We start from the raw sequence: 22,839 nt of genomic DNA, 5'->3' as shown, positions 1-22,839 counted from the left end.
TGATTGCGCTCAAAAAAATTGAAATTTACAAAAAAGAGAATAATTTTAATTTTTTTACACTTTTTCTAATAGGCTCAAATTTTTGCTGCTAAATATGGAATAAAATATTTTTTACAAAAAAAAACTAAAAGTATTTTTCACATAGAGAAGCCCAAAAAAAGTGACAAAATGATTTCGGTCAAAAACTTGAAACTTACTAAAAACTTAGGTTTTCCATTGTGAATTTTTTCTGCTGACCTATTTAAGCTTAACTTTAAGGTGGTAATTATAAAACAAAATATTCTCTACAAAAAAGTATCACATGATTTTTTGCTCAAACAAGCCCAAAAAAAGTTATAAAATAATTCGGTCAAAAACTTGAAATTTACTAAAAAATTAGGTTTTCTATTGTGATTTTTTTCTGCTGACCTATTTAAGCTTAACTTTTAAGTGGTAATTATAAAGCAAAATATTCTCTACAAAAAAGTATATAAGTATTTTCTACTCAGACAAGACCAAAAAAAGTTAGAAAATGATGTCGGACAAAAACTTCGATACTCCTAAAAAATGAGGTTCTAAATGGTCACTTTATTTGGTTGACTGATTAAAGCTTAACTCTTAGCTGGCAATAATAGAAAAAAATATTCTCTACACAACAGCATAAAAGTACTTTAGATGTAGCTATGCCCAAAAAGAAGTTATGAAATGATTACGTTCAAAAAAATTGAAATTTACAAAAAAAAATATAATTTCAATTTTTTTTACACTTTTTCTAATAGGCTCAACTTTATGCTGGTAAATATGGAAGGAAAAATTTCTTACAAAAAAAATCTAGAAGTATTTTTTGCTTAGAGAAGCCCAAAAAAAGTGACAAAATAATTTCGGTCAAAAACTTGAAACTTACTAAAAAATTAGGTTTTCCATTGTGATTTTTTTCTGCTGACCTATTTAAGCTTAACTTCAAAGTGGTAATTATAGAACAAAATATTCTCTACAAAATAGTATCAGATAATTTTTTGCTTGAACAAGCTCAAAAAAAGTTATAAAATAATTTTGGTCAATAACTTAAAATTTACTAAAAAAATTAGGTTTTTCATTGGGATTTTTTTCTGCTGACCTATTTAAGCTTAACTTTAAGGTGGTAATTATAAAACAAAATATTCTCTACAAAAAAGTATACAAGTATTTTCTACTCAGACAAGCCCAAAAAAATTTAGAAAATATTGTCGGACAAAAACTTAGATATTCCTTAAAAATAAGGTTCGAAATGGTCACTTTATTTGGATGACTGATTTAAGCTTAACTCTTAGCTGGCAATAATAGCAAAAAATATTCTCTGCACAATAGCATAAAAGTACTTTAGGTGGAGCTATGCCCAAAAAGAAGTTACGAAATGATTGCGCTCAAAAAAATTGAAATGTTCAAGAAATAAAATTTTATTTTTTTACACTGTCTCTATTAGGCTTAACTTTTTGCTGATAAATATGTAAAAACATATTCTCTACAAGAAAATTCAAGAGTATTTTTCGCTTACACAATTTCAAAAAAGTCACAAAATAATTTCGGTCATAAGCATGAAATTTACTAAAATATTAGATTTTCCCCTTAGCTTCTTCTCTGCTGACCTATTAAAGCTCAACTTTAAGGATGTAATTATAGAACAAAATGTTCTCTACAAAAAAGTATCAGATGATTTTTTGCTCAATCAAGCCTAAAAAAAGTTAGAAATTAATGTCGGACAAAAACTTCGATATCCCTAAAAAATGAGGTTCTTAATCGTTACTTTATTGGGTTAACTAATTAAAGCTTATTTCTTAGCTGGCAATTATAGAAAAAAATATTCTCTACACAACAGCATAAAAGTACTTTGATGTAGTCATGCCCAAAAATAAATTACAAAATGATCGTGGTCAAATAAATTAAAATTTACAAGAAATATAATTTTAATTTATTTACACTTTTTTCATTAGGCCCAACTTTTTGCTGTTAAATATTGAAAAATGTTTTCTACAAGGAAAATCTAGAAGTATTTTTTGCTCAGACAAGCCCAAAAAAAGTTACAGAATAATTTCGGTCAGAAACTTGAAATTTACTAAAAAATTAAGTTTTCCATTGAGATTTTTTTCTGCTGACCTATTGAAGCTTAATTTTAAAGTGGTAATTATGAAACAAAATATTCTCTACAAAGAAGTATACAAGTATTTTCTACTCAGATAAGCCCAAAAAAAGTTAAAATATAATGTCTGAAAAAACTTCTATATTCCTAAAAAATTTGGTTCTAAATGGTCTCACTTTATTTGGTTGACTGATTAAAGCTTAACTCTTAGCTGGTAATAATAGAAAAAAATATCCTCTTCAAAACAGGATAGAAGTACTTTTGGAGTAGTCATGCCTAAAAATAAATTACATGATGATCGTGCACAAAATAATTAAAATTTTAAAGAAATATAATCAATTTTTTTACACTTTCTCTATTAGGCTTAACTTTTTGCTGATAAATATGGAAAAACATAGTCTCTATTAGAAAATCTAGAAGCATTTTTTGCTCTAACTACCCAAAAAAAAAAATTAGAAAAACGGTTCACCCTAAAGGCCATCCGTGCAACTTCCCGCTAATTCCATTCCTGGGCGCTTAAAATTGTACTTATGACATTTTTGAGATTTTTGAGCTCAAAATATAATTTATGTGATATTTTGAGCTCGCTGAGTTCAAAAAAATAATATTTCTATACATTTGAGCTCTCCCAGCTCAAAAGTCTGATAGAAGTTTCATAGAACACTATTTTTGGAATTTTTAAACCGCAATAACTTTTGAATGGATCAACCAATTTTCACGCGGTTGAGGCCATTCGACGCAGTTTTATTATCCTCATAAGTTATTTTCAGGTTTTAATTGATCGAACCGAAAATTTCGGAGTAATCCCGAAAAAACACTTTTTTCAGTTTTCTTTCGTTCACGATATCTCTTGAACGAATCAACCGATTTTCACCAGCTTGGTGGCAATCGACGTGGTTTTATGATGTTAATAGCTGATCAGTTTTCAAAATCGATCGGTAGAGCTGTTTAAAAGTTATTCTAAAAAATGTCGGAGTTATGTTGAAAAAATCCTTATTTCCAAATATTTCGTCAAGGATATCTCTCGAACTAATCAACCGATTTCCACGTTTTTGGCGGCGATCGACGCGATTTTTTAAGCTCTGAAATTATTGTATATCATCAAAAACGATCCGAGAAGAAATGACGAAGTTATGTGAAAAAAACACTTTTTTCGGTTTTCTTTCGTTCACGCTATCTCTCGAACGAATCAACCGATTTTGACCGGATTAGCGCCGATCGGCGTGGTTTTTCAAGCTTAAGGGCGGATTAGTTTTTGAAGTTGATCGATAGAGCCGTTTAAAAGATATTCCAAAAAAACCACTTTCAAAAATGATTTTTTTCTTATTTTTTTTGAGATTTTTCTAAATTTCTTAAAATCTATCGGTCCGAATCGGTTCAAATTCTCAGGAAATCTACACAGTAAAAAATTTTGCGTCATTGCGTCAAAAAACTTAGTGTTAAAAATTTTTGTGTTAAATATTTAACACTTTATTGTGTTGATTTAACACTTTTTTATGTTAATTTAACACAATAAATGTTAAATCAACACAAAAAAGTGTTAAATATTTAACACAAAAATTTTTAACACTAAGTTTTTTGACGCAATGACGCAAAATTTTTTACTGTGTAAGTTTGGCGAAGTCCTTTCGAATGGCACCAACCGCGATGAAATCGGTTCAACCGTTCAAAAATTATAAGCGATTCACATACTTACACACACACACACACACACACACACACACACACACACACACACACACACACACACACACACACTCGGGGCAGAAGAGATACTGCTACCGGGCGCGTATCCCCGAGCGGATGGGAGAACGCTCGCTGTCCTTGGATGACACTTAATCTCTTAGTTGATGAGGTACAGCGGGTAGGAGCCAAGCAAAATAACCAAACAAAATACGCTCCCGTGGACAAAACTCCCCTTTAATGGGTTGGTCACACTAACTGACCTAACAAGACGATCGTTCTCTGCTGTGACCCACTGGGAGTGACCGGAACCTGTATCGTAGTTTCCGACGATGCAGGCCACGGCTGATGTGAGCTTGCTCTACCGAGGTGTAAGTTGCAGCAGTGGATCAGGAGCCAGCCACTTCGGGCCTTGATCAGGAAGTACGCAGTGAGTGTTAGAGATCGGAATCTTCACCGCTCCGAGCGAGTCTAGTCCGTCCGTGTATTCCGGGACTGGCTAAGTGTCGGCTAGGCCTCAGGGAACTGGGGTAGGAGTACTATCTCCGAGGGTACACCCGTTCCTAGTTATGGCAACCCGCTCCACTCCGTACGATGCGCTGGTAAATTAAAAAGTATGAGTAATGCACAGGAAACAAACAAGAGTGAAAAAGGGCCTCATGCCCAGCAAGACGCACTGCTACTTAGTGCAAAGATGAAGAGGACAGATGCGCTGGCACATCTGGAGAAGCTAGTCAGTGGACTGCAGGACTTTCTCCAAACCAAGCAAAATGTCCACAAGGAGATCAAGTCGAAGTCGACGAACATCTGCAGTGCCCTGAGAAGGTTCAAACTGGACCAAGAATGGCAGGAGATCCAACAACAACACGGTAATATCGTGATGAAGACGAGTGTGACAGCGGTTTCACCAGCAAAAGCCGACACGTTTGTCGAGGAGATGGACACAGGTGGCGAGGGTGACGTCGAGTCAGTTGTTGAAGACGGAGAGGAAACTGGAACTGATATCAGGCCCGGGAAAAGGAAAGAACGAAATTCCCCAGACTCAATGACCAGCCGTACAAAGAAGAAGAAGGACCTTAAACCAAGTCCCCCACAAAACGCCGTTCCACAGCACGGCGGCAAAAAGGAGGTGAATGAATGGCAAAAAGTCCAGTCAAGGAAGTCCAAGAGAGAGCAAGCAGTAGAAAAGCTCCAGAAGCAACCGCCGAAGAAGTCCAGGCCAGAGCCTGATCGGAAAGAACCGCGCAAACGGATCAGGCCGGACGCACTGATCATCCGCCCCGCAGAGACGGCAAAGTATGCTGAAATTCTGAAGCGAATAAAGCAGGACGTCCCTGACGAACAGGTCCGTACTACAGTGGATAAGATCCAAAGAACTAGGACCGGGAGCTTGCTGATTACGCTTTCGAGGAAGAGCGCTGACCGAGGCCAAGCCTTACAGAAGACCATCGCGGACATCCTCCAAGAAGACGCAAAGGTAATCTGCAAAGGGCCACAGGAAGACGTCGAAATCCGAGATCTTGACGGTACCATAACCAAGGAGGATATTCAGACTGCCTTGCAAACGGAAATCGGAGAAACCTGCGAGATACCACTAGGGACAATTAAGATTCATAAGGCCTACAGAGGTACTCAGACAGCTGTTGTGACACTACCAGCAGCTGCAGCGCGGAAGATATTGGCAGGAAGCGGTAAAGTCCGGATCGGCTGGGCCAACTGCCGAATCCGAGCTACGAGGAGACCAATCCAATGTTTCAAGTGCTGGCACTTTGGACATCTTGGATCCCAGTGCAAGAGCAATGTGGATCGGTCTAAGCTATGTATTAGGTGCGGACAAGAGGGACACAAGATTGCTGAATGCGAAAACCCAGTGAAATGTGTATTATGCGCGGATCAAAGTGCGGAGAACTCGGCTCATCATGCCGGCGCATCCAGGTGCCCAGTATTTAAAGAGGCACTCCAGAAGATAACAAACAAACAGACATGAAGATATTGCAGCTAAACCTAAACCATTGCGAAGCTGCACATGATCTGCTTATGCAAACAGCAAGAGAACTAGAGTTAGACTTAGTAATGATAGCAGAGCCATACAGATACCTGAATACCCAGCCTTGGGAATCTGACAGCACCACCAAGGCTGTCATCTGGTCTTGTGGTAAGCATCCCTTCCAGAGTGTAGTTAACAATGATAATGCCGGCTTTGTAGCAGCAACAGTAAACGGCATCCGTTTCTACAGCTGTTATGCACCACCTAGCCTATCCATTGTTGAATTCACTGAATTCTTGGACAAACTGACCGAGGACGCCAAGCAGCACTATCCGGTCGCGATTGCCGGTGACTTCAACTCCTGGGCAGTAGACTGGGGCAGCAAGCAGACAAATGCGCGAGGAAAAGCACTCCTAGAAGCTTTCTCTACACTAGATGTAGTCCAGCTCAACAGTGGTGATACGCCAACCTATACTAAAGGAGAAGCAAGCTCTATCGTAGATCTCACTTTCGTCAGCAGCAGCCTCATCAGTGGGAAATACGACTGGAAGGTGATGGATATCTACACAGCCAGTGACCACAAGGCAATTCTCTGGGAAATATCACATGACCGGAATACAAGAAGACCAATCAAGTCATTCAATACCATTGGATGGAAAGTGAAGCCTTTTGACACAAGCACATTGGTAATAGCCCTTAATAGTGAACCGATTACTACTGGATCCGCAGAAGAAATGACCAAGGACCTGATGAAAAGAGTTGTCCAGGCCTGTGACGCCAGTATGGTCCGGAAACACAGCATAAGCCAACGCCCGGCAGTGCACTGGTGGAACGACCACATCAGTATTCTTCGGAAAGAGTGTCTAAAGAAAAGAAGAATATCCCAGCGTGGCTATCGACGACCTAACTCTGCGGAGCTGGTCGCAGAATACAAAAAAGCCCGTTGATCATTGAACAAAGCTATCAAGGATAGTAAGAGACAATGCTGGAAAGAGCTCATCAACGAGGTGGATAAAGACGTGTGGGGTAGGCCTTATAAGGTGGTTATGACCCACCTAAAAAAACAACAAATGCTATCACCTACGTGTCCTCAACTTCTCCAGAAAATCGTCACTGCACTATTCCCACAGCAACGCAACTTCGATTACCAGTTCACGCCAGGCGAACTGGATGACACTCCACCTGTCACTGAAGAAGAACTGCTGGAGGCCTGTAACCGTGTATGGAATAATAAAGCGCCGGGATTGGATGGAATCCCTAATATAGCCTTGAAAACCATCATAAAGGCAGCTCCAACATTATTCCTAGACGTTTATAATTCATGCCTTAAGGAGGGGACTTTCCCGCATAAGTGGAAACAGCAACGATTGGTACTGTTACCTAAAGGGAAGAAACCACCGGATGAACCGTCATCTTACCGCCCACTTTGCATGCTAGATACAGCGGGTAAGATATTTGAACGCATAATTCACCAGAGAATTGAAGCAGTAGTCGACCCACTCCTGGCAGACAATCAGTATGGATTCCGGAAAGGACGATCAACCCTGGACGCAATCAAACTGGTTGTTGATACGGCCAAGGAAGCAATCGCAGGAACCAGATGGAAGGGTGGAACGAAAGAGTATTGCCTGGTGGCGACCCTAGACATCAGAAACGCATTCAACTCCGCCAATTGGGAATGCATCATGCAGGCCCTCCAAGAGAAGAATGTACCAGAATACCTTCTTAAGATCATAACAAGCTACTTTGAAAATAGGGTCTTGAAGTATGACACGAAGAACGGTCCGAGGGAGTATGATATTACTGGAGGTGTACCACAAGGTTCAGTCCTAGGCCCGCTCATGTGGAATATTATGTATGACGGTCTATTAAGACTAACTCTGCCAAGAAACGTCAAACTCGTAGCATATGCAGATGACGTAGCCATAGTGATTGTTGCCAAACACCTTGACGAGATAAACCATATGTTCGATCTCACTTTTGAGCGCGTTGACCGGTGGATGGACGCAGTGAACCTGCAACTAGCGCAACACAAGACTGAGGCAGTGCTTATTACCAGCAGAAAAGTGGTAGAGATCATTAAGCTGAAAGTCGGCGAACAAGAAATCACATCACAACCTTATATCCGATATTTGGGAGTGATGCTTGATGCCCGACTCAACTTCAAGCAGCAAGTGGAACATATCAGTGCCAAAGCGTCAGTAGTGAGGGCTAGTCTCGCACGACTGATGCCGAACGTCGGAGGCCCAAAACAGAGCAGGAGGCTATTATTGTCATCAGTAGTCATATCGGTGCTCACTTACGGAATATCCATTTGGGCCGACGCATTAAAGACGCAAGAATCATGGAGAAAGGCTGGACCAGTATATCGACTGAGTGCCCTACGAGTAGCTAGTGCCTTTCGCACTATATCAGAAGAAGCAGTGTGCGTCATTGCTGGAACCCTACCTCTTAGAGTTCTAGCAGAGGAAAGGCGGACCCTGTACCAACGAAAAAGGTCAACTGCACTGAGCCCTGAAGAACTTAGAATTGAAGAACGGCAGAAGAGCATAGGCCGATGGCAACTACAATGGGATGCTGCAGAGAAGGGTAGGTGGACGCACCGTCTCATACCTCGGGTCGACATTTGGCTTAACCGGAATCACGGTGAGGTCAATTACTATCTTACGCAGATGTTGTCGGGACATGGGTGTTTTCGAGAGTATCTACACCGCTTTAAGCACGATGACTCTTCGGAGTGCCCGTCCTGCCCAGGAGCTGCTGAAGACGCGGAGCACGTCTTCTTTGTATGTCCTCGTTTCGATCCACAGCGTGAAGAACTGGAGAGGATCCTGAACCAGAGAATACAACCAGATTCACTAGTAGAAGCAATGTTGTCATCAGAAGCTGCCTGGAACGCTACCAATACGTTTGCAACAGAAGTCCTTAAAGACTTGCGTTCCACCGAAAGAAAAAGAGCAAATAGCAGAAGATAGAAGGAAGGTAGTTAACACCTTAGCCACCAGAAGGAAGAGCAGTAGCTAGATCCTCCCTTCACGAAGTAATGCCTGACGGCGGTTTCCATGAGGGATTAGAGGAAAGAAGGAAAAGGGGTTTAGGGTTTAGTGGGTAGGGACGTTAGTGTCGAGTTTTAGTATGACGCTGCGTCGAGTCGCCACATATCCAGGCCAAACAGCTATGCCTAGAATCCGTAAAAAGGATTCCCCTCCCTAAAAAAACACACACACACACACACACACACTCACACCCACGCACACACACACACACACACACACACACACACACACACACACACACACACACACAACCATACACACACATACATACAGACATAGTGACAACCTCGCGGGGATAGTCAGGAAGATTCCTGTGACCTTCAAACTTCGAGATTTGATGAAAACTCGATTTTTGCAAAACGGGGTGAAAACAATAACTTCCTAATTTTTGAAAATCTGAGATTTTTAGCGGGAAGTTAAAAAGAATAAAATAAGTTCGGTAAAAAACTTGACATTTATTAAGAAATAAGGTTTTTCATTGTAATTTTTTTTGCTGACCTGTATAAGCTCAACTTGTAGATGATAATTGCCGAACAAAGTATTCCCAACAAAAAAGTATCAGATGATTCTTACCTTTTCGAGCCCAAATAAATTTACATAGGGATTTCGGTTAAAAACATGGATTTTGGTAAAAAATAAAATTTTCATTCTCCTACGATCTCTTTTCTGGAGCCAAGATTTTTGCTGGTAATAATAGAAAATATTATTCTCTTCGAAAAAGTATTCAGAATCGTTATTTAGCATAGACAAGTTAAAAAGAAAACAATCATGTGGCTTAGTCAAAAAATTAGATTGCGTGAAAAATGAAAATTTATTTTTGACTTATTTTCATATGGATACGTTGATGCTTACATCATTGCTACGATTTTTGAAAAAAATTTTTCTCTGCAATAAGAGTGATGCAACCTCAGTGTCACCAAAGGGTTAATGTGAGATATAGGTGTCGCATAGGTAACACTCAGGTTTCGCGAATGTGTCCCTTGCGCCAGACCGTTGTTGAACAAATGTCTCTTAATCGTTGCTCCGGTGTCGCATATGTGTCGCAATTGTGTCGCTCAAATGTCGCACAAGTACCGCTGAATTGTCGCACATGTGTCGCTGGTGTGTTATGTAAGTGTCGCACATGTGTCGCTCAAGTGTCGCTCAAGTGTCGCTCAAGTGTCGCATATCTGTCACTGATGCGTCACGTAAGTGCTGCTTGGGTGTCGTTCAATTTTCGCACGTGTCGCGTAGGTGTCGCACAAGTGTCACTTATGTGTCCGTCGTTAGCATCACTCATGGATCGCTTAGGTGTATTTTAACTGACACATCAGTCGCTAATTTATCACATAGGCGTCAGTTCGGTGTTTATCAAGTCACACATGTGTCACGTAGGTGTCGCAAACGTGTTGCACATGCGTCGCACATGTTGCTTATGTTTCGCTCAAGTGTCGTGCATGTGTCGCTCAAGTGTCACACGTTTGTTGTGTAGGCGTCGCACAAGTGTCACTTAGCTGTCGCGTTAGCTTTACTCATGAGTCGCTTAAGTGTCCTTTAATTTGCTCAACCATTGCTAATGTCATGCTTAGGTGTCGATATAGTGTCCCCCACGTGGCGCTTACGTGGCGCATCATTGTGACTCTGGCGTCGCCTACTTTTCACTTGTGCCGCTTAGTTATCGAATAATTATCTCTCAATTGTCACTCAGTTGTAGCTAGAGTATCACTTAGCTTTCGATGAAGTGTCGTGTAGGTGTCGCATATGTTTCGCTCAAGTGTCGTACATGTGCCCCTCAACTGTCACACATGTTTTGCTCAATTCTCGCATATCGGTCGCTCAAATGTCGGTAAAATGTCGCACATGTGCCGCTTAAGTGTCACGTAAGTGTTGCTTTGGTGTTGCTCAAGTGTTACTCGTGTGTCGCGTAGGCGTCGCACAAGTGTCGCGTTAGCTTCACTCATGAATCGCTTAGGTGTCCTTTAATCGACACAATAGTCACTAATGTGACGCATAAGCTTCGATTAGATGTTGATCACGTGTTGCACATGTGCCGCGTCGGTGTCACATGTCCGCCGCGTGAGTAACGCTCATGTTGCTAACTTTCGCTCAAGTGTCGTGCATGTGACGCTCAAGTTTGGTACATGTGTCGCTCAAGTGTCGCATATCTGTCGCTGATGCGTCACGTAAGTGCTTCTTGGGTGTCGTTCAATCTTCGCACGTGTCGCGTAGGTGTCGCATAAGTATCACTTAGGTGTTCGTTAACATCACTCATGGATCGCTTAGGTGTATTTTAACTGATACATCAGTCGCGAATTTATCACATAGGCGTCAGTTCGGTGTTTATCAAGTGTCACACATTTGTCGCGTACGTGTCGCAAACGTGTTGCACATCCGTCGCATATGTAACGCACATGTTGCTAATGTTTCGCTCAAATGTTGTGCATGTGTCGCACATGTGTCGCTCAAGTGTCACACGTTTATCGTGTAGACTCCGCGCAAGTGTGACTTCGATGTCGCCTTAGCTTCACTCAAGAATCGCTTTGGTGTCCTTAAATTGACACAACAGTCGCTAATGTGTCACATAGTCGTTGATGAGATGTTGATCACGTGTTGCACATGTGTTGCGTAGGTGTCGCTTACATGTCGCATGTCCGTCGCGTAAGTAACGCTCATGTTGCTTTCTTTCGCTTCAGTGTCGTGCATGTGTCGCACCTGTGACGCTCAAGTTTTGTACATGTATCGTATATGTGTCGCTGATGTGTCACGTAAGTGTTACTTAGGTGCCGTTTAATTTTCGCACGATTCGCGTAGGTGTCGCACAAGTGTCATTTAGGTGTCTCGTTAGCATCATTCATGTATCTCTTAGGTGTCCTTTAACTGACTCAACCATCGCACATGTGACACTTAGATGTCGCTCACGTGTTGCAGATCCGTCGCGTAAGTGACGCACATGCTGCTTATGATTTGCTGAAGTGTCAAACATGTATCGCACATGAGTCGCTCAAGTGTCGTATGTGTGTCGCTCAAGTGTCGCACATGTTTCGCTCAAGTGTCGCATGTTTCGCTCAAATGTCGCACATGTGTCGTTCAAGTGTCGCTTCGTTGTCGCACGAGTGTTGCACGTATGTCACACGAGTATCACTTAGGTGACGCGTTCGCTTCACTCATGAATCGCTTAGGTGTCTTTTAATTGCCACGTCTTTAATGTGTCACATTGGCGTCACTTAGGGTAATGCTCAAGTGTACATGTGTCGCACATGTGTCGCTCAAGTTTCATTCAAATGTCGCATATCTGTCGCTCAAGTGTCGCAAGTGTGTCGCTCAAGTGTCGCATGTGTGTTGCTTTTTTATGACTCAAGCGTTACCTAACTGCCACTTACGTCGCTTATGTGTCGTTCAAGTATCGCTTAATTGTCATTCAGGTGTAGCTCGAGTGTCATGTAGGTGTCAGTTAGGTGTCGATCAAGTTTCGCACATGTGCCACTTAGATGTCGCTAACGTGTTGCAGATCCGTCGCGTAAGTGACGCACATGTTGCTTATGATTTGCTGAAATGTCAAACATGTGTCGCACATGAGTCACTCCGGTGTCATATGTGTGTCGCTCAAGTGTCGCACATGTTTTGTTCAAGTGTCACATATTTCGCTCAAATGTCGCACATGTGTCGTTCAAGTGTCGCTGAAGTGTCACGTAAGTTTCGCTTCGTTGTCGCACGAGTGTTGCACGTGTGTCGCTTGGGTATCGCACAAGTCGCTTAGGTGACGCGTTCGCTTCACTCATGAATCGCTTAGGTGTCTTTTAATTGACACAACAGTCTCTAATGTGTTACATTGGCGTCACTAAGGGTGATGATCAAGTGTTGTACATGTGTCGCACATGTGTCGCTCAAGTTTCATTCAAATGTCGCATATCTGTCGCTCAAGTGTCGCATATGTGTTGCTTTTTTATGACTCAAGCGTTACCTAACTGTCACTTACGTCGCTTATGTGTCGTTCAAGTATCACTTAATTGTCATTCAGGTGTAGTTCGAGTGTCATGTAGGTGTCACTTAGATGCCGATCAAGTGTCGTACATGTGTCTTGTAAGTCTCGCTAACGTGTTGCGCATTTGTCGTGTAAGTAACGCACCTGTCGCTTCTGTTTCGCTCATGTGTCGCTCAAATGTCGCACATATTGTGCTCAAGTGTCGCTGATGTGTCACGTAAGTGTCTCTATGGTGTCGTTCAAGTGTCTCTATGGTGTCACTCAAGTGTCTCTATGGTGTCGCTCAAGTGTCTCTAGGGTGTCGCTCAAGTGTCTCTATGGTGTCGCACATATGTCGCTCAAGTGTCGCATATGTGTCACTTATGAACATGTGCTGCTTATATGTCGCTCCAGTGTCTCTTAGATGTCGTTCAAGTGTTGCTAAAGTGTTTCTTAAATTTTATTTATGTATCGCTTGTTATCGCGTGGTCGCGTAAATATCACTCATGCGCCGCTTAGGTGTTGCTTAGATGTCGCTCAAGTGTCGCACATGAGTCACTTAGGTGTGGCAATATGTATCGCTGAAGTGTCACTTATGTGCTTATGGGCCGCTATGGTGTCATCCAAGTATAGCTTAGGTTTTTCTTATGTGTTGCTAAGTTGTAACTCCGACGTCACCTAACTGTCACTTGTGTCACAAAAGTGTCGTTTGGGTGTCATTTAAGTGTCGCACATCTGTCGCGTGAGTGTCGTTTAGATGTCATGTAAGAGTCGCACAATTGTCGCTCATGTGTCACTTAGATGTCCTCGAATTTCCGTTTAACCGTCACTCATGTGTCGCTTAGTTGACGCTTAGATGTCGCTTAAGTGTAAGGTAAAAATTTCAATTTTTTTCTATTTTCTTTTTTACGCTTTACTTTCAGCTGGTAATGACATATAAAAACATTTTTTAAGAAAGTATAAAATTATGTTTTAGTCTAGACAAGCCTACAAAAAATTCCAGAATGATGTTCGTCAAGAAAATCGAAATCCTAATATAAATTGTTATAAGAATTATGTTATAGTATATGTTGAGACCAATTTATTTGTCATGTGATTGGTCGAATATATTATAAGCAGTAAACTCCACATTCAGGCGCGCGCTTGCGCGCGCAAATTCAATTCTAATTTACTGAAAATTGAGGTTTCCCATAGTCAGTTTCTTCTGCTGATCAATTGAAGCTTAACTCTTAGCTAGTATTTATAGGAAAAAATACTCTCTATAAAAAATTATAGAATTATTTTTCGCGTACTCAAGCCCAAAAAAAGTTATAAAATGAGCTTGGTCAAGAAACTTAAAATTAATAATAACTGAGGTTTCCAATCGTCAGTTTCTTCTGATGACTGATGTAAACTTAACTCTCAGCTGGTAATTGTAGGAAAAAATATTCTTAACAAGAAAGTATTGAGTAATTTTTCACTCAAACAAGACCAAAAAAATGTTACAAAATGATTTCGTTCGAAAACTTGGATTTGATTGCAAAATAAAATTTTCAACTATCTTACACTTATTCTTTTAGGATTTCTTCTAAGCTGGTAATTATAGAAAAAAAAAACAATCTCTACAACAAAGTACAGAATATTTTTTTGCCTATTGTCAAGGTTAAAAAAATGTAATAAATGATCTTGGTCAAGAAACTTCAAATTTCAAAAAAAATTAGGTTTCCTATTGTCATTTTTTTCGCTGACCTTTTAATGCTCAACACTCAGCTGGTAATTACAGGAAAAAATATTCTCTACCAGAAAATATAGAATGATTCTTTATTCAGATGACTCAAAAAAATTACAAAATGAGTTCGGTAAAAACTTTAAATTTTATCAAATATTCGGATTTACTCTGTTATTTTTTTGTATTGATCTGTTAAGCCTTTACTTTCTGATGGTAATTACGGAAAAAAAATTGTAAAAAGTATATCAGTTTCTTTTACTGACGACAAGCTTAAAAAAATCATGATTCGTTTTCGATTACTAATTTGAATTCCACAAAAAAATATAGTTCAATTTTTATATTTTTTCCCGAACACTTGTTAGTGCTTGAATTTTAGATCAGAATTATGGAAAAAAAAATTGTTACAATAAAGTTTAAAGATGTTTTTTAGCCCAGGTCAGACCAAAATAAGTTACACCGAACTCTTGGTAAAATAATAAAATTTCATTAAGAAATATAATTTCACATTTCGATTCTATTAACATTAATTGATTGATACTTATTGTTCAACTGGGAATCGTAGAGTTGGAAATTCTCTACAAAACAGTATAGAATTTTTTCCTATCAAAGTAAAACTTAAAATAAGTCACTCATGGATCTTGGTCAGGAACTTGAATTTTACTGAAAAATGCTATTTCACTCTTTCATTTCTGTAAAAAAATTGTTGTTTACATTTCTTAAATTGTTACTAAGTATCAAAATGAATAAAGTAATTTCGATATAATTAGTCTTTTGAATGTATTAGCATTTTCGTCCAGAATATTTTTAGTTTTTTACATCATTTGGTTAGTCGTGAATTTTTTCACTTCCTGCTAAGGATATCGAAGATTTTCAGAAGTCAGGAAGTTATAGGTTTCACCACGTTTTGTAAAATTCGAGTTTCCATCACATCTCGATGTTTTAAGGTCACAGGAAGCTTCCCTGGATCCGCTTCCGTTTCCCGTGATGTTGTCAATATGTCCGTGTGTGTGTATGTGTGTGTGTAAAAGGGCTTGACCAAATTTAGATTTTAACTGCAATTTGGTCCGATTTGGACCGGAAGATTTTGAGAAATCTTAAAAAAACTACAAAAAAAATATTTTTCAAATGTGATTTTTTTGGAATAACATTTAAATGGCTCTACCGATCGATTATAAAAACTGATAAGCTCTTAACTGTCGAAAACCTCGTTAATCGGCTCCAAAAACGTCAAAATCGGTTCATTGGTTCGAGAAAAAAAATTGTTGACAAAAAATTTAGAAAAAAGTAATTTTTTTTACATAACGCTGATGTTGTTTTTATGGAATAACTTTTAAACGGCTTTACCGATCAATTCCAAGTGATCCTAGTAAAAATATGATAAATACTGAAACTAGTAGCGTTTGTTTGTCAAACATGATCATTTTTCCTCAATGAGTCATCAGCGCGTGGAACTAAACAAAAAGTTGTTGAAGATTGATTGCCGTATGTTTCAGATTCAGTTTTAGTTAAGCCATTACTGTTGAAATAAGCATAATTAATACTATTCGAGACCTGCTAACAAAAAAAAACTATAAATTGGTACTGATGATAGTTTTAGTTGCAGTTCAATTATTAACTTTACTGTCAACACTTATGATTAAATTATCAGCTGCATTATTACTAGTTAGATTTGAAATTTTTAAACCAGAAATAGGTTGCAACACATCTAAAATATCATCGTCACGAGGAGCATTAATAGGGTCATTAACAACTGAGTTAGGAAAAGCTTGGACTCATGCATCAAGAGTAAAATTTTTGTTTACATAACCAGTAATGATACCCCGGGAAAAAATGATCAGACATGAACAGGCATGAGTCTTCAGGCCTGATCAGGCATAAAAAATGACCATGCCTGATCAGGCATGAATTGACCTGATCAGGCCTGATCAGACAGTGATCAATGTGTCATGGACCTTTTGATTCTGCTTAGCCTTTTAGTTTTAAAGCGATAGAAACTGATATATTTTTAACCGGAGCTTAGTTTGGGCACTTCCCCTGAAAATCCAAATCTCGGCCGGAAGTGCCCAAATAAACCTCCTGCTAAAAAATTCTATGAAAATCAAATTTATCGTTTCACCCCAAAATATCTTAGGAAAGGCCTAAACAGAGCTGCTTTTAAAAGCAGAACTCAAAATTCCAATTTTAAAAGGTCCATCAAGGAAGATACATTTTGACACACCCTAATGGTCAGGCCTGATCAGACATGGTCAGGTCTGAAAGCCCATTGTTACTTTTAATTAATTATTTTGCTTAATTTTATAGATATAGTACTTGATAGAGTCATACGCAATTCTCTATAACTAACAGTTTATTTCATTGCATGTCCTTACAGGATATTTGCAATTTGCACAATACATAGCGTTACATTTGCTCTTTATTTTGCGGCTGTGGCCCGACTTGTGCTTTCTGTACCGTATTCACCCTGAACCTAACCTTCTCAGGCTATTGGAGCAGAATCATGGGGAAACCACAGAGAAAACCCATGATAGTACAGTCAGAGCTGGGCTAAGTCTACAGTGATTGATAAGGAATTCTTCCTTATAGACCACTGGAGCATTAGGCCCTTCTTCTAGTGTGCAGAGATCCCTCGTGCTAGCCAACGCTGACTAGAGTGGTCACCCAGTTAAGTTGTAGCTTAACTGGGTGATCGCCCAAGTCAGACGTGTGCCGCCCGGCTATCTCTGCCACTTGCAGAGGCTGGCAATGTAACGCACATATTTTTTAATTATAATTACTGAAAAATATTGGTGCGTGCCGGCATCGAACCCGGGTCCCACTCTTTCCAAAAGCGGGCACCGAGCCGACTAGGCTATTGCCAGCCTCTCGCAATTCTCTATAATGAATTAAAATAAAAAAAAAAATGATTACATATAATTGCACGGCTGTAACACCAGCAGTCACCCATCGAACTACTAATCACGCTCAATGCCGCTTAACTTTGATGATGTCCGTGCGCCTTGAAGTTCCCGCCTGCTGTGCTGTTATATAGACAACAATTCTATGAAGTATATAACGTATCAAATAAGTTTATCATAAATATAAGATAAAAATTGATTTTATAATATATTTTGATAGTCCTAATTTATTTATTTAACCGAATCTCATTATAACATCAAATTTATTTAAATAATAAAATAAGAAATGATTTAAATATTAGGCAGGAGCAGAGCAGAACAAAACATGGGATATGTAACAAATTTTTTATTTCAAAATTATTTAAACGTAATGATAAAAATAATTTTGCACATTTTGTGATGACCAAAAAAATTTTTTCGGTCAAAGAAAAAATTTTCATCACATTTCTGACAGGCCTGATTAGACCTGAGTGTATTTAACGCTTCAGAGATAAAGACATGAACAGGCCTGGTCAGACCTGAAGTATTTAACGCTTCAGACATGAACAGGCATGGGCAGGCCTGATCAGGTCTAAGCGTATTTACCGCTTCAGAGACGAACATACATGAACAGGCATGGATAGGCCTGATCAGACATGGACAGGCCTGAGCGTATTTAACACTTCAGACATGAACAGACATAAACAGGTCTAATCAGGCATGGACAGGCCTGAGCGTATTTACCGCTTCAGAGATGAACAGACATGAACAGGCCTGAGCGTATTTAACACTTCAGACATGGACAGGTCTGATCAGGCATGGACAGGCCTGGTTAGGCCTGAGCGAATTTAATACGTCAGACATGAACAGACATGAACAGGCATGGACAGGACTGATCAGACATGGACAGGGCTGGTCAGGCCTGAGCGTATTTAACACTTCAGACATGAACAGGTCTGATCAGTCATGGACAGGCCTGCTCAGGCCAGAGCGTATTTAACACTTCAGGCATGGATACTTCAGACAGGAATACTTGTACAAGTATTAACAAGAAGGTTTTCTATCCAATGATCATCTTCTCCGAACTGTGGAAAAAAAACAATCAAATTAATCAATGAACATTATAAAATTACAACACTCTGAATCTTACCACAATAACGACAACAAACATAAACCTCTCGTTCTTTGGATCAGTTCTCGCCGGCCTCATTCTCCTCTGCATCGTCTTCCTCACGTCCAATATTCTGATTGTAGTTTATTACCATGTGTTGAGCTAATGTTAGAAACTTCATGCTTTGTCTATTACTTCTGTAATACGCCTTATAAATACTAAATGACCTTTCAACATCACTGCAAGTTAAAGGTGCGAATTTCATTCGACGGGCGTCTTCATCATCCCAATTATCCGGCAAGTTTTGCATCACTCCATTTGAAATGCAATCATTTACATTTATCATTGCTAATAGCCCTTCATTGTTCTCAAAAACTCGCTCTACTTTCTCGCATATTTCTTCATCAATCTCCATGTCATTTTCCAGTTCTTCCCGTAATTCCGCTACGATTTCACAAACTTGAGCCAAGCTACACCCTCTTTTCTGAAGTTGTTTGATTGCAGTGACTAAACATGAAAAATGTTGTGAGATTTCTTCAAACTCTTCCTGGTTCCATGGCCTATCCAAACAATCCTGCAATCTTTCGACCGCTGAACTGTCTGGCAAAAGATTCAGAAATACTCCTTCCACTTCTTCGTAGTGCAAACAGTAATATTGACACGCTTCAATCCATGTACCCCATCGAGTTGTGATTGGTCTAGGTGGTAAAGGAACGTTAGGAAGAGCGGTTTTGAATGCATCAGTCCTCCTTCTAGATTTAGAATACACTTCTTTGGCACTGGCAATGAGAGCATTCACGTCACCATAACACTCTCTCACTTTCTCAGCAATATTATGACATGCGTGCGCTAAAAATGTTACATTGACGAGTTTTGGATAAGTTCTTTTTAAAATTACTGCCGATGCTTTCATGTAGGGTGCCGCATCAGTCAAATACAAAAGAACTCGATTAGCATCAAAGTTAGGAAAAAATTCATTCAAAGTCGTAATTATGAACGCTGCCATGTTTTCGGCGTTTGGTGTTAACAGCTCTCCACACTTTATCAGTCGCCCAGTTGAAGCTTTATCCTCACGCAATGCTCCAATGATAACGTTAGTCACACATCGACGTTGAGCATCGATCGTTTCATCGGCTGAAACCCAAATAGGATTATCTCCTATTTCTTCTCTGATTGCTTGTAAGGTTTCTTCATAAATTATTGGCACGTAGGTTTTACTGATTGTCGTCGGATCAGGCATTTTGTGTTTTGTTTGTCTTTCAAAAAATTCAACAAAATGAGGTCGGCAAGCTTTGTCTAAGCAAATGTCAGACTTAATACACGCAGCAGCGAAATCTTTCAAAAATGGAGACTGTCGACCACTCAAATTACCAACATGATGTGGTTCAGGGAAAACGGGTTGGTTACGTCTTTCGATAGCTCCTTGGTGTTTAGCGGTGTCCAAATGACGCTCAAATTTATATTTTTTCAAACCAACCAATTCCGTTGTACATAACAAGCACCGAGTTCGATTATTACCTTCATATCTAAAATGATTCGCCGGTAATCGCAACTCTCTCATTATTCTCCGGAAATTTAGTTCACGGTTTTTTTCTCCCGCCATATCTAATCATCGATAAAATAATTTTTAATAGCATCATTGAAAAATTTAGATAAATAAAGATGTCAACTTTTTTCTGTAAGCTCCCTGAATAAAAAAAAGTATTGAGACAAAGAAAAAAGTATTGAAAAGTATTGGATTGACTAGAAAACCAATACTTTTCAATACATTTTTCTTTGTCTCAATATTTTTATTTTATCAGGGCTGTTATATTTAAAGTGAAATACTTCATATTTATCTAATAAAGTTTAGTTTTGCAAAACTCAAGTAATTTTACATGAACGATCAACAAAAGAAAATTTTTTGCGATACAGACTAAATATTTTAATTAAAATGGCAGTATGTAATTATTAGCCTCCAATACCCCAAATGTTTTAAACGACTTAATCGACCGATTAGAAAAAGAAAACTTTTAATTTAAAAAGCAGCAACCATCACCTCCAATCTGGTCGTAATCAGTTGATTCGTTTGATAAGAACCAGTAAAGATCGCCTGGTAGTGCAACTATCACTAGTAACAGATTAAACATACGTATTTTTTGGTAGCTAAATTCATAAATTAAATCTGCAAATTTTCGCTAGACAGCCTAAGATGCCTACTAAGAAATCAAGATACCGTAATCAAAACATAACGTTGATATCTAGTACAGAAAACTTTGTCCCTATAGATATAACTTCTATTAGACATTACTTTTATCTTGCTCAGTATTTTGTCATACGCAATTATACTAGGTTACTTGAATAATTGTTACAAAATTAACATCAATTCACCTTCGGTTATAGTAAAATCCAATAAACAATATTTTTAAATTACGAAAAACGATAGAATTAGAAAGATTTTTAATTATTTATTAGATAAGTCACTTCTTTTCTTTTTTTCTAGTCGCTTTGCAAAGATGTCAACTAAAGCAACAAATGTGAAACTATCAAATTGTCAAAAAAAAAAGAAGAAAAAAAAACTAATCAGAACTTATCTTATAAATAACTTATATAAAACTATTGAACAATATTTTCGAATGAAAATTTATCAAGTATTCGTAAAAAATATTTAATTTATAGACCGCTAAATTTTTTATTGATTGACTAAAATTTGATATACAAGAATCTTTAACTCTGCCGCAAATCGATAAAAAATTTTAAATGGGAAATATCGATTGCGAATCTAATTATTACTTAGATTAAAAATTACAGAATTCTGATTTAAAATTTAATTATGATTAAGTGACGCTTGATTAAATTTTAGTTTTCGGTCGATATTTGTGTGTAGCATTTTAGGCTTGCCTTAGATGAAAATATTTTCAAACTTTTTGTACATCTATAAAAAATTCATCTTTCTTTAACATCTGGCCAAACACCTCTAAATCGGATGTAAAAGATATTCATATACGTTAGGGAAGAGACTTTTTTTCTCTTTAAATTCCAGCCAAAAGCTACTCGAGAAAAAAATTTTCACATCTAAATACATGTACGTAGATCTACGTAGATCAAAAAATGCCGGATGAAGATATACGTAGATCTATCCAGATCTACTTAGATGATCGTTAATTTACGTACATGAGGGCTCTCTATAACCTAGAAATTTTTTTTTATCTACGTAAATCTACTTACATCTTACACAATAATATGTGCTTCAGTTAGCGTCAAAATTTAAATCTACGGATATCTATTACATGTAGATCTCCGTAGATCTAATTTATTTTTTCCCGGGTACAAATCAATAATTACTGCAAGAAAATTGAAAATGACAACCTCATTTCTCAATTACAATCAGTTCTGAGCCAAAATTTTGCTAAATTTTTTCTGGGCCAAGCGTAAGTAAAAATCATCGATATGATTATTTACGTAGAAACTTCATAGGAGCTGGGCTGAAACAACAAACTACATGTTTTGCGTTCCGTAGGATTACACTAAAAATAAACCAAAATTATAAAAGTGATACGACTGCGATATGTTTTGGCAATTCAGCTATGTCATATGGCTGAACGTCAAATTTGAAATTTTCACTTCCGGTTAAGAAAATTGAAAATTTTCGTAAATAGAAAAGTTATTGATTCTAACCCATTTTGCAAAAATCAAGTTCTCGTCAGATCTCGGACATTCTGAGTTCCTAGAAAGCTCCCCTGACAACTCCCGAGGGTGTCACTATATGTGTGTGTGTGTGGTGTGTGTGTGTGTGTGTGTGTGTGTGTGTGTGTGTGTGTGTGTGTGTGTGTGTGTGTGTGTGTGTGTGTGTGTGTGTGTGTGTGTGTGAGTGTATGTGAAAGGGCTTGACCACATTTAGATTTTAAGTACAATTTGGTCCGATTCGGACCGGTAGATTTTGAAAAATCTCAAAAAAACTACGAAAAAAAACTTAAATGTGGTTTTTTTAGAATAACTTCTAAAGATTTTTTGGGAATAACTTCTCTTAAGATCAAAAAACTACGTCGATCACCGCCAAGCTAGTCAAAATCGGTTGATTCGTTCGTAAGTTATCGTTGACGAAAGAAAACCGAAAAAAGTGTTTTATTAATCTTCTATCAGACTTTTGAGTTCGGAGAGCTCAAAATGACACGAAAATTATTTTTTTGAGCTCGAAGAGCTCAGAAACGTAATAAGTGCAATTTTGAGCCCTCAAGTATGGAATTAGCGGGAAGTTGCAGGGATGGCCTTTAAGGCCAACCGTTTTCCTAATTTTTTTTTTTTATATATCCTAGCTAACTATAAGTTTGTGTATCTATTGGAATAGGGATCGATTTAATAACTTTAAACTCCATCAGACGTGATTTAAAGTTGAGATTGATTAAA

General features: G+C 38.5%; 1 long non-coding RNA gene across 1 annotated transcript; it reads left to right on the top strand.

The window, feature by feature from the left end:
• Positions 1-4,822: 4,822 nt before the first annotated feature.
• LOC123274134 lies at positions 4,823-16,698 on the top strand. The gene is made up of 3 exons (XR_006511451.1): positions 4,823-4,833; positions 7,937-7,939; positions 16,618-16,698. It is a non-coding gene; the product is annotated as an uncharacterized LOC123274134 (long non-coding RNA).
• The last annotated feature ends 6,141 nt before the right edge of the window (positions 16,699-22,839 follow it).

Source organism: Cotesia glomerata, unplaced genomic scaffold (assembly GCF_020080835.1).
Source record: "Cotesia glomerata isolate CgM1 unplaced genomic scaffold, MPM_Cglom_v2.3 scaffold_23, whole genome shotgun sequence".
Lineage (NCBI taxonomy): Eukaryota > Metazoa > Arthropoda > Insecta > Hymenoptera > Braconidae > Cotesia > Cotesia glomerata.
Note: the sequence above shows the minus strand (reverse complement) of the source record. Positions and strands in the feature narration are given on the sequence as shown.